Here is a 14,901-nt window from a genome sequence, read left to right on the forward strand (position 1 = left end):
CCCCCCCCCCCCCCCGCCAACTTCCAGGGCCAGCTCTACTGTGCTGGCTAGAGGAGATACAGCCTCCTGTGTGCTGCAGCTGGTGAGGGGCAGGGCCAGCTCTCCCACTCTCAAGACCCTGGGGCCTCCATCTGTCTTCCATCATACAACCATTTGTCTGTATATCCAGACTTCCATCTACCCACCCACCTGACTATCCATCGATCAATCCCATCTATGATGGCTAATCTTGATTGTCAGCTTGACATACCTGGAAAGAGGGACCTTTTCCTCAAGTGAAGAACTGCCTCCATCAGACTAGCCTCTGTGCAGGTTTGTGGGATGTTTTCCTTCTTTCTTTCTTTCATTCTTTCTCTCTCTCCCCCTTTCTTTCTTTCTTTCTTTCTTTCTTTCTTTCTTTCTTTCTTTCTTTCTTTCTTTCTTTTTTTCAAGACAGGGTTTCTCTGTGTAGCCCTGGCTGACCTGGAACTCACTCTGTAGACCAGGCTGGCCTCGAGCTCAGAAATCCACCTGCTTCTGCCTCCCAAGTTCTGGGATTAAAGGCGTGTGCCACCACTACCTGGTGGGGTGTGGGGCGTTTTCTTGACTGCTGAATGATAGAGGAAGGCTCAGCCCACTATGAGCAATACTATCTCTAGGGTATTGGTCCAGAGCAGAACTATTGAGGAAGTCAGTAAGCAGCCGTCCTCCATAGTCTCTGCACTAGATCCTGCTCTAGGTTACTGCCTTAGCTTCCCTTGGTGATAGATTGTAACATATAAGATAAAAGAAATCCTTTTCTCCCCAAGTTGCTTTTGGTCATGGTGTTTATCACAGCAACAGAAAGCAAGGTAGGACACCATCCATTGTGGACATCCATCCACCTCATCTACTCACCTATCTATCCATTGTCTATCCATCCATCCATCCATCCATCCATCCATCCATCTGTCCATCCATTCATCCATCTATCTGTCCATTCATCATCTATCCATCCACCCGTTATCTGTACATCCATACATTGTGGTTTAATCTGGATCAACCCTGTGTGGAGGAGACAGAGCTGCAGCAGCAGGAGCAGCAGCATCAGGCCTGGCTCCAAAGCATCGCAGAGAAAGACAACAACCTGGTATCTATTGGCAAGCCACCTCAGAGCACTACAATGATGAGGAAGAAGAGGATGAGGAAGATGATGAGGACATGCAGGACATGGATAAGATGAATGACTATAATGAGTCACCTGATGATGGAGAGGTCAATGAGGTGGACATGGAAGGCAACAAACAGGATCAGGACCAGTGGATGATCTAGGTAGACAAGCCAAGGTGGCCTCAGAGTGATTCCAGACCACCCCAACCTATTTTGAATCCACAGCCTCAGCCACTCAGCCTGCAGAACCAGCTTGTGGCTATAGTGCCTAAAGCTTTCCCTTAGGCACTTTTTCAGCTGATGCCAGGACAAGGTCTCCTTGGGCCCTTCCAGGCCATCAGTCTTCCCTTGAATCCCAAGAGCCTGAGCCTATCCCACCTTCCTGGCTGGTACCTCACTCCTTGGTTGCCAGGTGTGGTCCCTTTCTAACCTCTTTAATAAAGAGGTTAGTCATCCATCCATCCACCCATCCATCCATCCATCCATCCATCATTCATCCATTTATCCATCCATCATCCATTCATCCATCATCTATCTATCCATCCACTATCCACTATTCATCTACCCATCCATCATCCATCCATCATTTATCCACGCATTCATCTATCCACCTACCATCCATCCATCCATCCATCTGTCCATCGTCCACCTATCCATCCATCATTCACCCATCCATCCACCCATCATCCATCCATCATCTACTCATCCATCCACCCATCATCCATCCATCCATTCATCTATCCATCCACCATCCATCCATCTATCCATCATCCATCCATCCATTCATCCATTCATCTATCCATCCACCATCCATCCATCCTTCTGTCCATCATCCACCCATCTGTCCATCTGTCCATCTATCATCTATCCATCCATTCATCTATCCACCCATCATCCATCTACCCATCCATCCATCATCCACCCATTGTCTATCCATCTACCATCTATCCATCCACCCATCCATCCATCATCCACCCATTGTCCATCTATCCATCTACCATCCATCCATCCACCATCTATCCATCCATCCATCCACCCATCCATCCATCCACCTCACCTATTCAGCCGTCTATCTACCATGTATCCATCTGTCCATCTGTTCATCTGTCCATCTGTAGGAGGGACTTAGCCAAGCAGACCCAGCTGCAATGCTGGCATATGGGCTGCTGATACTTCCTCCCTGAGCCAACCTGGAATCTGTCAGCAACTAGAGACCACTGATGATGCTGGATCAGGTGATGGAGTGAGCCACTGAGAAAAAGACAGCATCATAGCTGGCTACCTGAAAGCCAACGAGACACTGGGAGGGGGTATAAAGTTTTGCCCAGTTCCTGTAATAAACGAGTCTGCTTTTGCCACTTGCTCAACTCCCAGAGTCTGCATCATTGACTCTGCACCTTCTTACCCCCACCCTCAAGGGTCTTGATCAGGCAGCAGCCAGCCAACCATCCACCCACCCTCCTCATCTACTTACCCATCTAGCCATCCATTATCCATTCACTTCACCTATTCACTCGTCTATTCACCATGTATCCATCTGTCCATTTGTTCATCCACCCATCCAGTCACCATCCATCCATCCATCCATCCATCCATCCATCCATCCATCCATCCATCCATTCATCTTACCTACTCACCCATCTATCCACCATGTATCTATTCATCCATCCACTTATCCATCTGTCTGTTCATCCATCCACCCACCCACCCATGTATGCACTCATGTATGCGTGTGTGCATCCATTCAACATATTAAATACTAAGCATTTTTGTGATCTAGGTCTGGTATGCATCCCCTCCCCCACCTCCATGGGAAAAAACTGGCCAGAGCTGCTCCTTGATCGTAAGGGACTAAAAGCTGAGTGAAACAGACACCTTGCACCTGTCTCATGTCCAAGGACTGCCCTGAACACCATCTTATTTGATGACCATGGTCAGTATTGTTAGCACAGGTTAATGATTGAGATAAGGGCTCAGAGAGGTTAAGTGAATTGCCTGAGGTCACACAGCTGCCTGTCCATTCACTTGTCTGTCCCTATGATAAGTGCTGATATTCATTTTACATGCTCAAATCCGTTCAGAATGTCAAGGTGAAAATGTATTTTCAAATCTGTCCTTCAGAAATAAGCTTTCTTAAAAAAAAAAAAAAAAGAAAAGAAAAAAGAAAAGAAAAGAAAGGGAAGAGACAAATAAGGAAAGTTATTTTTCCATCTTGCTTAGATGGGGACAGTTTTGAATTTATTTTTTCAGATTGAACAATCGTTCCTCAAATGGATAGTGATAGGTGATCTAAAAAATAATCTTTAAAAACGTTGCCGGGTTGGCCATTTCCTCTGGGTGACATAACTCAGTGTGACAGAATGCATTTAAATTCACAGGATAGAAACAGCCAGGAATGCAGCACAGGAGGCATTTGTGTGGACTGCTGGCTCGGGTCCTTAACCCTCTCCACTCATCAGTCTCCCTCTCCCAGAAAGGTCCACTGTGGGGGTGGCCGGACCTTCACTTCCTTCAGCGCACCTGCCTGTGCAGCCACTGATGGAGCCATGGGTGGTTCTGTTTGCTGGCGATGGAGCCCAAGTCTCACTCATGCTAGGCATGCGCTCTAGTCCCGGCCCATACCACTAGCCCCAGGTATTCCTTCTTAGGCTTCAGCCTTAGCAGCGGGCAACTGGTGAGTTAGAGCAGAGAGCACCGACTCCTTAAAGAGCCAGAGGAAGCATTGGTGGGACCTTTCTAACGCTGGTGCTATCTGGCCCTCTGGGTTCTGTCTATTCCTGTGGACACCGTGAGTGCAGAGGGGAGGGGCACAACAAGGTGAGGCTGATGGGCTCCAGGACAGACGTCTGCTGGGGCGTCAGTAAACAGTGTGTGTGTGTGTGTGTGTGTGTGTGTGTGTGGGTGTGTGTGTGTGTGATTTCCGACACCTCCCTCCCTGCCTTCTCCACAGCTACTGCGAGCGAGCAGAGTGGGCCGCTCAGTCTTGCAGCTTCTTTTGTGGGACATGTAGTCCTGTTTCCCATTGTGTGTACAGTTTTCCATATTTTTGTCTACATGTGGTGTGCCCCTGTGTATGGTATATGCATGTGTGCACATATGTGTGCAGGTAGAGGCCAGAGAAGGATATTGGTGCCTTCTTCTATTGCTCTTTGCCCATTTTCTTTAGACATGGTCTCTCACGGAACCGAGGACTCCCTGCTTTGAAAAGCAAGACTGGCTGCCCACCGAGCCACCTGAAAACTCCTACGTTAGCATTACAGGTGTGCATGGCTATGCCTGGCTTTTTAAAATCGGCGTGAATGTGTGGAATCCGAACTTGGGTCCTTGCACCTGAGCTGCAAGCGTTCTTACCCCCAGAGCCATCTCCACAGCCCTTCATTCACACTTGATGGTAGCATTCAGGAGGCAGGACCAGAAAGTCATTCTCAGTTACATAGTGAATTCCAGGCCAGGCTTGGGTACATGAGATCCTGTCTCTGAAAAAGCAAAACTTCAGTCTTTGTTTTGGACTTAATGAACAAGTTTGAGTACAAACTTGAGTGGGGTGGCTGAGAGCAGGAAGGTGGGGTGGGAAATGGAGATGCTGACTTGTAATTCTTGCTCTTACCTTTCTAGCACCTCACTTTTTTCTTTAAAATTTTTATTAATTGGCCAGGCAGTGGTGGCGCATGCCTTTAATACCAGCACTTGGGAGGCAGAGGCAGGCGGATTTCTGAGTTTGAGGCCAGCCTTGTCTACAGAGTGAGTTCCGGGGCAGCCAGGGCTACACAGAGAAACCCTGTCTCAAAAAACCAAAAAAAAAAAAAAAATTTTTTTTATTAATTTATCATCATCACCATCATCATCTTGGTGTGTGTGTGTGTGTATGTGAGTGTGCAAAGATGTGTATAGTGAGGTCAGAGGACACTTCATAGAGGTGGTCCTCTTCTTTCACCTTTATGGGGGTTCTAGGGATTGAACTCAGGTCATAAGGTTTGCACATATTTACCACCAAACCTTCTTGCTGGTTCCTGGCAACACATTTTTCTTTGTTAACACAAAGAAAATTTCACAGGGAGTTTTGAGATGCAGTGAGCTGATAGAGAGGTTTGTGACAATGGATAGCATTGAGCATTTGCAGTCACTATCAAGGGGTCTTAACAAGGAGGCTAATGTGAAAAAAGACTTGTGCCTTCGGAGATCACCTTTATAGCACAAAGGGAAATCCAGCTGCATGCAGAAAAGGAAAGCAGATGCAACAACCGACAAACCACAGCTACCCAGGGGTGAGATGATAGCCGCTTAGAACCAGAGGAAGCAGGGGGTGGCCACGGGGAGATGTAAGGCGGGTTTGCAGGGTGGCCATCTTGAAAGAGAAGAGAGTCACATTCCTGGTCCCTAAGCAAAAGTGGTTAGTTCAATTTGGGACATGCTGAATCGCAGACCTAGGTGATATATTAAAGCATAAATACTGAGCAGAGAGGGGAGATGGGGCTGCAGGTAAATGTAGCATTGAGACAGCAGGAGAGGCACAGGATGGGATGGATGACCAGGAGGCACAGGATGAGATGGGCGGCCACAAGGAGGGCCATGAGCCTCCAGGTCAGGAGCTTCAGAGACCAGGGACTGAGTGTCCACCACAGGCCAGTCCTGCAGGCTGGGTCTGAGTGTCCACTGCGGGCCAGTCCTGTGGGCTGCGTGTGGAGAGGTTGCTGGCCTCTCAGAGACCAGAGTCTGAGTGTCCGCCACAGGCCAGTCCTGCAGGCTGTGGAGAGGTTGCTGGCCTCTCAGAGACCAGAGTCTGAGTGTCCACCGCAGGCCAGTCCTGCAGGCTGGGTATGAGTGTCCACTGAGGGCCAGTCCTGCAGGCTGCGTGTGGAGAGGTTGCTGGCCTCTCAGAGACTGTTTTGGATCTGAAGGATGAGGTTCATTACTCTTGCACTCAGGGGTTGCTGTGGATCTAAATGAGAGTCAGTGTGTCTGAAATCACAGAGCACAGTCAGTATCCAGAGCACAGTCAGTACCCAGAGTGCAGTCAGTACCGAGTGCAGTCAGTACCCATCAGGAACGGATGTTCCTGTTATTGCCTGTCCACAGTCATCACACATGCTTGTCCTGGTTCTGGTCCCCACTTCCCCTCCCATCCACAACATGTCACAGGCCTGCATACACCGGCCACCCAGGTGCACCCAAGCAGCCCACGACCAGGTGGAGCACAGCTGCCAAATGCAGGAGTTGGCTTGTGGTGTGATCATGGTCCCAGAGCCTCCTGTGTTCTTGGAGTTTCTAGAATCAGAGCCTGAGCCTAGTCAATCGTAAGAAATCACACTGAGCCACAGGTCTCCTCAGTAGGTCAATTAAACAAACAAGTAATGGTGAGATGCAGAGAGAGAGAGAGAGAGAGAGAGAGAGAGAGAGAGAGAGAGAGAGAGAGACAGAGACAGAGACAGACAGAGACATTGAGAGACTGAGAGGGAGGGAGAGAAGGAGGAAGGGAGAGAGATTCAATGTGGCCATAACTGGGAGAAGGAAGTCTATTTGGGGGATCTTAACTTGAGATTCAGGTTTAAATAAAAGACAAGTGATGTGTCTAGCTAAGACCCGGTCAAAGCATGGTCCTGCTTGTCTCCAGTGTGTAAGGCAGTCTATAGTCTTACAGGTCTCTAAGTCTGACACGCTGTTGGAACTGCGTGAAATCGCTCTTGCAGTCCAGCTCCCTCTCTGGCTGGCCTCAGACTGAAGGCTTTCCTCCTCCCAGCAGGAGATTGGAAGAGGAAATAAATGCACTGTCTTTGGGTTTGTCTCAATAATCTGGTAGCCAAAGGGAGGGGCGTAGTATCTTTAGAATAACTCCACTGCTGCCGGGATGAACAGCTCTGCCCACTACCCATCTGGGATCCTAGGAGATCCCTGTCCCTGCCAGGGCCCCTTTGTTTCCTCCGTGCAGTGGCGAGTGAGGTGGCTCGCCACTCACTCTACATACAGCGCTCTATGGCTGATGTTTCTAGCGATCAGCCGGGAGCTGAAGAGAACAAGTGTGTAAGTCAAGTAATGGAGAGGAGTGTTGCCCTGGCTTGTGTTCCTTAGCCAGTCCAGTCTGCCTCTGTTGTCACATGGTACTCCACCCTGTCTATGGGTCTGCTCTTCTGAGGACCAGTTCAGGTGGTATCAGGAGCCCAGACAACTCCACTCGGAGCCCAGCCAGACTAAGTGCGTCTTCGAGACCCTGTTTCCAGATGAGATGAGATTCTCAGTCCCCACAGTGAATGCCGTGACAGCTCTTCTCTGAAGGCACTATGTCATCTAAAACATACTTCTAAAAGTTCTTTCTTTATAATTTGAGGAGGGTCAGGAAAAACCTCCCCAGAGGAGAGAGGGTTAATCATGGTTCCTTGTGTTGTTAGACTTTAGGAAATACATGTTCTCTCAGTTAAGTGCAATCTCCTGGGGCAGGTCATCCTTCAGGGATGACTTCTCCCATTGTAAGATGAGGCACAAAGAGGAGAGCAACATCCCACTGAGCTAGGGAGCAGAGAGGATGCAGAGCACTGCCGGGGGGGTGGGGTGGGGGGGAGGATGGAGGGAGCTGTTGTTCTTGGTGGTACCTGCACAATTATAAACAAACACACACACAAAGGAGGCCAGCTGCAGAGGTGCCATATCCTCGTGTGTGTGTGTGTGTGTGTGTGTGTGTGTGTGTGTGTGTGTGTGTGTGTGTGCAGGTACATACGTATATGCATTCATGTAGATGCCAGAGTTCAGGTGTCATCCTTAGGAATGCTATTCACCTCCTTTAGGCAGGCTCTCTCATTGGCCCAAAGCTCACCAATTTGGCTGGGTTGGCTGGCCAAGCCCCAGGCATCTTTACCTTCCACGATAGTGCAGGCGTAGAAGCACACACCACCATGCCTGCCTTTTTAAATGTGGCTTATGGAGATTGAACTCAGGCCCTCCCGTTTTTAAGGCGGGCGCTCTGTAGACTTAGCTGGTTCTGTTTGTTTGTTTGGTTTTGTTTAGTTTTAAACAAAATCTCAATCATTTGGATTTACCAATGAAGACGCAGGAGCCTGATGCTGTGGTGAAACCCTGCTAGTTCAGCGACAGGGAAAGCAGCCAGCTGACCTTCCTCCACAGCTGACATCCCAGAAGGAATCCACTCTCACATCAGCTCAAAAAACCTCCTTCGAATTGAACGTCCCTCTCTTCTACTTCCTGTGAGTCTCTCTAGCCATCCTCTTGACTCCCTCTTCCTCTCTATGGTTTTATCTTAATAATCCTACATTTGCTTCCTGTCAACTGGTTGCTTGCTCTGTCTTTTGACTTACGGTTGACTTTATTTAATCCTGTTTACAATGTCAAGCAGAAGGCTTTTGGATTAAAGGTATGTACTAAATAAAGCTGAACCCCATCACAACTAAAAACAAGTTTTTCCAGTAAATAACACCAGCTCAGGGTTCACAGTGTGATCAAATATCCTGCGACACCTGGCTGGAGGTGCTAACAAGAAGGGACTGGATCATAGGGATCCTGACTCCATCAGTGGACAAATCCATTGATGAGTGTGCACCTGACTGTGCGCCTGACTAGGATACTAGGGGCAGCATCACGCTGGAGGAAGTCACTGGGGACAAGCCTTTGAAGGGCATACCTGTCGGGGAACCCTTCCTCTCACACCCTGTCTGCCTCCTTGTACCATAGAGCATCTTTGCTCTACTGCATGTGCCCACCATCTTTTGCCTCTCCTTGGGCACTCTGAGTGCCCGCACTCGGGTCCTTCCGACAGGGGTCGATATTGGAAGAATAGGCATTGTGGACAGTGGGACTCAGGAGCTTAATGTGCTTGCATTGTGTCTGTGGTACTCAGAGGGCACCTTCAAATGGTGATCTGAGTGGGAGGTAGCTAGGTATCTTTTATTTTTTTAAAGATTTGTTTATTTATTTTATGTATATGAGTACACACTGTAGCTGTACAGATAGTTGTGAGTTAATTGTTGGAAACTGACTGCTTTTTAATTCAGGGGAGAGCGCTAATGCAGTCCCCCACTACCACAAATTATGCAGGAAACTGACTTTTTTTTAGGACCTCTGCTCACTCTGGTTAACCCTGCTCGCTCCAGTCAGCCCTGCTCGTTCCGCTCACTCAGTCCCTGCTTGCTCCGGCCCAAAGATTTATTTATTATTATAAATAAGTACACTGTAGCTGTCTTCAGATGCACTAGAAGAGGGTGTCAGATTTCATTACGGGTGGTTGTGAGCCACCATGTGGTTGCTGGGACTTGAACTCAGGACCTTCAGAAGAGCAGTCGGTGCTCTTACCTGCTGAGCAATCTCACCAGCCCAATAGCTAGGTATCTTGCTGTGGGAAAATACTCTGATAAAAGTAATTTAAAGAGGAAAAGGTTTTTATTTTGCCTTGTGAGTTTCAGGGCAATAGAGTCTATAATGGCAGGAGCAGGCAGCAGAGAGACCCCGTGTCACTGTCACAAAGGAAGCTGAGAGAGATCATGATGTCAGGTGAAACTATACACCCTCAATCATTGCCCTCAGTGTTCTACTTCCTCGGCTGAGCTCCGCCCCCAAATGTTCCATAACATCTCCGACAGCATCACCAACATGCATTTGGGTACATGAGCCCACGAGGGACATTTCTCATTCAAACCACAGCAACCGCCTTTGTCAAAAATCAAATGGCTGTGGGATCTAGTCTGGGTCTTGGGTCAATCTATGTCTGGGTTTTCAGTACTGTGCTGTTTTGCTACTCTGTCTCTGCTGTGCACACTGAGTGCACATAATGAGATCTCCACTATTGCTCCCCCCTCTCAGGGTTGCTTTGACTACTCAGATATTTGTTTTTTCCATGAGAATTTTAGGATTGTTATCTCTGTTTCTGTAAAGAATATCCTTGTAAGTTTGGTGGGAATTGCACCGAATCAGTAGATCACTTCTGGCAACAGTCATTTTCACACTATATCCGCCAACCCACGAGCGTGGGCGGTCTTCTTCACCTCAAAGGTCTTCAGTTTCTTTATTTAGTAGCATCAGTGACCACTTTTCATTGTAGAGGCCTTTCACTTCCCCGGGGGTGGTTCATTCCTATGTTTTCTTATGCGAATGGGATTATTTTCTTGATTTTTCTATTAATGTGTTTATTGTTGGCATATAAAAAAATATTGACTTTTGTATGTTGGCTTTGTATCTTTCTACTCTGCTAAACGTATTTTTCAGATCTGAGATCTAAGTATGGGGATCACATCCTCTGTAAGAAAGGATACTTTGAGTTCTTTCTTTTCTCTTTGTGTTCTTTCTATTTCTTTCTCTTGTCTTACTGCTCTGGCTAAGAATCCTATACTATTTTGAGTAAGAGTGGAGCAGGTGAACAGCTTTGTCATGTTCTTGATTTCAGTGGAAATGTCTCACATTTTCCTTTTTTAGTCTGTTGTTGGTCAGAGGCTTGTCATAGACAGACTTTATTATGTTGATGTTTATTCCTTCTGGTTTCTTCAGGGCTTAAATCCCGGAGGATGTTAAGTTTGGTCAATGTGGTTTCTGTCTCTGAGTCTGCTTATGTGTTACATTGTATTTATTAATTTGTACATCTTAAATCAATCTGAAAGGAAGCCAACTAGATCATAGTGTACGATTTATTTACTTTTAATCTTATGTGTTTGGGCATTTTTCTTGTGTGTATGTCTTTGTACCATGTATATGCCTGATGCCTGTGGAGGGCCAGAAGAAGACGTTGGACTTCCTGGAACTGAAGTGGCTGGCAATTTTGAGCCCCCATGTAGGTGCTGGAAATTGAACCTGGGTCCTCTGGAAGGGCAGCCAGTGCTCTTGATTGCTGGTCCATTTCTCTAGTCCCAAGGAATGATTTTTTACAAAAGTGCATTGTTGACTTGAGTTTGCAAGCATTTTATAAGGAATTTTTGTATCTATATCCATCAGTGAAATTGGTGTGTTGTAGGGTAACCTTCTTGTGCACTGTATAATGGTTGTCTTTGTAGTATTCAAATGGTGATTTCTGTACTGGCAGAGAGTTGAGTCCTGGCTGGCCTTTGGATGGCTCATCTCCTGTCTTAGTATTTTGTAAACATATACCTTCCTCACCCTCTGGCTTAAAGAAAAGCTGATGGACAACTTGAGGCAGGACAGGAAGGCAGAACTTCCTGGTAGAGAGAAAGGAACTGTGGGAAAAATCTGGCACAGGAATTTTTCCCAGTGTGACACAGAAGGGGAGGGAACAGGTGCTGGGACTGGGCCATGTGGCAGATGTGGACTGGAATAGTAGGGCTGATCTAAGTTAGATGAGCTAGTTGGGAGCTATCCAGCTGCAGTACCTAAGCTTTTGTAAATAATAAGCTTCTGTGCTATTACCCGGGAGCTGGTGGGTCTGGGACAGTCTGGTGACATCCTGTATCTTTTGTTCTTGTGTCTTTATCTCCTTTTGGTGCCAGATATTGTGGCTTCACAGAATGACTTACTAGTCTTCCCTTCTCTTTCTGTCTTGTGGAATATTTTCTGGAGCATTGTTCTTAATTATTCTGTAAAGGTCTGTTAGAATTCAGCAGTGAATCCGTCTGGTCCTGGGCTCTTTGTTGTTGCCGGCAGGTTTATTCTGCTGTTTTGATCTTCTTGTTTCATGTATATTCACTTAAGATATTTTCATGTTTTTGGTTTAATCTCAGTGGGTTGTTTGTGTCTAGAAATGTATCCATTTCTTCTAGACTTCTAACTCATTGGAATATGTTTTCAAAGTATTCTATAGAGATGCTCTGTCATCTGTTGGCATTCATTGTAAACACCCCCCTTAACTTTTAATTGAACTTATTTGTTTATATTTATTTATTTATTTATTTGGGTCTTTGAGACAGATTCTCATGTGGCATAGACTTCAAACTCAATAACCATTCTCTGGATTCCTAATGCTTCTGCCCTTACCTTCCAACTGTTGGCACAGAACAGATAAACTCCAAAACACCAGCTTCTAATTTTATTAGTTTGGCATTTCTTTCTCTTTTATTCAGTTAATTTGATTAAGAGTTTGTCAGTCTTCCTTATCTTTTAAAAAAAAACCTCTTTGTTCTTTTAGTTTCCATTTCATTCATTTGTATTCTTGTCTTTATTATCTCTGTCTACTAGTTTTAGGTTTGGCATGTTTGCACTTTTTTTTCTAAAAATGAATTGAATTATTAGGTTGCATATGTGAATCCTTGCTCATTTAAAAAAATGTTTTTATTACCACCTATTAATTACAGACAATAATGGATTTCATTACTGCATTCTTATGCAGGTGTAGTATGTATTTCTATCATACCCATTCCCTGTTGGTCCCTCCAATTCCTGCTAATCCTTCTCCTCTTTGCAATTAGGCCTGTTCTATTCTCGTGTGTGTGTGTGTGTGTGTGTGTGTGTGTGAGAGAGAGAGAGAGAGAGAGAGAGAGAGAGAGAGAGAGAGAGAGAGAATGTGTGTGTATGAGTAAGTAAGTGAGAGGGATCCAGTGGTTTTCATAAAGTTATTTACAGGAGCATGAATGACAGTTTGTTTACAGAAACCTGGGCACTTTCCTGACCTCTATAGCACTGAAGAAAATCTCTCTCACACACTCCAATCAACCTGCAATGGCATATAACCTCAGGGAGGGTTGGGGCCCATGAATCCTTCTCCTTTTCATGAGAGGGTGTTGGTGGGCCCAGTCTTCTGCTAATCTTTTGCAGGTAACTTCAAATGCTATGAATTCAAGAGTGCAGTAGCTGTGCCATGCCCTCCCCTCTCCCTGGCCTTTGCACTGCTTCTACCCTTTCTTCTGTTATGTTCTCGGAGCCTCGGAGGAGGTAATACAGATGTGCCAATTGTGGCTGGGCATGCAACAGTTACTTAGTCTAGGTAGTTTGAGCAGTTATGAGCCTCTTGAATTCATTGCTGACAGCAGCAAAAAGAAGTTTGTCCTGACAAAAGATGATAATAGCTCTAATTGATGGGGACAATATAGTTGTTTAAAAGGCAACTTGATAGTTACATTGTGTCTACTTAGAAAAACAAAAACAAAAACCAAAACAAAACAAATAAAAGAAAAGCAATCAACCAAAACCAAACCAACCAACCAACCAGCCAGCCAACCAACCAAACCAGCAGTGGCTTCCCCACTAGTGCTCTGACCTCCTTGCATAGGGACTTTTGTCTATGTTTACAGAACCAGACTTTGAATTCTTTCCTGGAGACGAGGTATCTGATCCAAGCGGAAAATGATTGGTTAGCCCTGTAACAGATTTGCCACTATTGCAACAGTGTGTTCATCCTGCCTGGCCATTTTGTATTGTTGTGTGAAAGCTTCACAGCCTAACATGATTGTTGATAACGCCTCCCCAGCAGCCTTCACAGCCCTCTCATCATTATGAGTGCCAGCCCCCAGGGAGGAGGCTTCCCGAAGGGATTCAACTTGTCTTCTCTGTATCCCATGACTCAAGTGTGTGTAGCATCTTCAAAGCTCTTGTTGATCATTTGATGTAGGTTCTCATAGATATGGACTTCCCTCTTAAAATTGCCTCTGTTCTAATCCAAAGGTTCTCTGTTCATTTGCATCTGATTATGGGGGTTTTAAACTTTCCTGATTTCTTCAGTGTTCCACCAAGCATTCTAGTGAGTACTGTTCAGTCTCTGTATTTGTGTACTTTCTTGTAATTGCCTTATTGTTGATTTATTATGTTACAATCTGATAAGATACAAAGAATGATCTTTATATTTCTCAAGACTTAAATTATATGTTTTAGGATGCTACCAATTTCAGACAAAGTTCCATAGGCTGTTGAGAAGGATGTACATTCTGTAGTTGTTGGATACAATATTCTGTAGATGTCTTTTAAATCTATCTCATCTGCATGTGAAACTTCTTAAGCCTTTTGAAAATAATTGTTAGGTTATTTTTCAGAGCCAGGCCTAGTGGTGCAACTCTTTATTCTCAGCACTTGGGAAGCAGAGGCAGGCAAATCTCTGTGAGTCCCAGGATAGCCTGGTTACACAGAAAGTTCTAGGATAGCCAGGGCTACATAAAGAGACTCTGTTTCGATGCTCTAGTGTGCTCAGAAACTCCTAAATGCTGGATAGTAACTTTAAAAACCCTTGCCAATTTGACAAGCAAAAGAAGTGTCTCAGTATTTTAAGTTGTATTTCTGATGTGATTAGCTCTTTACAAAATATATGTGTGAGCCGGGCAGTATGCCTTCAATCCCAGCACTTGGGAGGCAGAGGCAGGCGGATTTCTGAGTTCGAGGCCAGCCTGGTCTACAGAGCGAGTTCCAGGACAGCCAGGACTGTACAGAGAGAAACCCTGTCTCGAAAAACCAAAAAAAAAAAAAAAAAGTATGTGTTATGTGCTAGCTTGAGTTTTTTTTTAAAGATTTATTTATTTATTATATGTAAGTGCACTGTAGCTGTCTTCAGACACTCCAGAAGAGGGAGTCAGATCTCTTTACAGATGGTTGTGAGCCACCATGCACCATGTGGTTGCTGGGATTTGAACTCAGGACCTTCAGAAGAACAGTCAGTGCTCTTAACCTCTGAGTCATCTCTCCAGCCCTAGCTTGAGTTTTTAATTTTAAATGTATTCTTATTACATTGTGTGTTGATGTGTGTGTGGGATGTATACATGGCATGACACGTATGTAGGCAGAGGACTTCATAGAGCTGGTTCTCTGCCTCCACCTTTGCATGGATTCCAGGTAAAGATTGTCAGGTTTCCCTGCAAATGCCTTCACCCAGAGAGCTAGCTCCCTGCAAATGCCTTCACCCAGAGAGCT

The 14,901-nt window shown here is 45.7% G+C and overlaps 1 pseudogene; it reads left to right on the top strand.

Moving 5' to 3' along the window:
• Positions 1–1,003: 1,003 nt before the first annotated feature.
• LOC116092503 lies at positions 1,004–1,567 on the top strand (annotated as a pseudogene).
• Positions 1,568–14,901: the final 13,334 nt, after the last annotated feature.

This window comes from Mastomys coucha, unplaced genomic scaffold (genome assembly GCF_008632895.1).
Source record: "Mastomys coucha isolate ucsf_1 unplaced genomic scaffold, UCSF_Mcou_1 pScaffold15, whole genome shotgun sequence".
Lineage (NCBI taxonomy): Eukaryota > Metazoa > Chordata > Mammalia > Rodentia > Muridae > Mastomys > Mastomys coucha.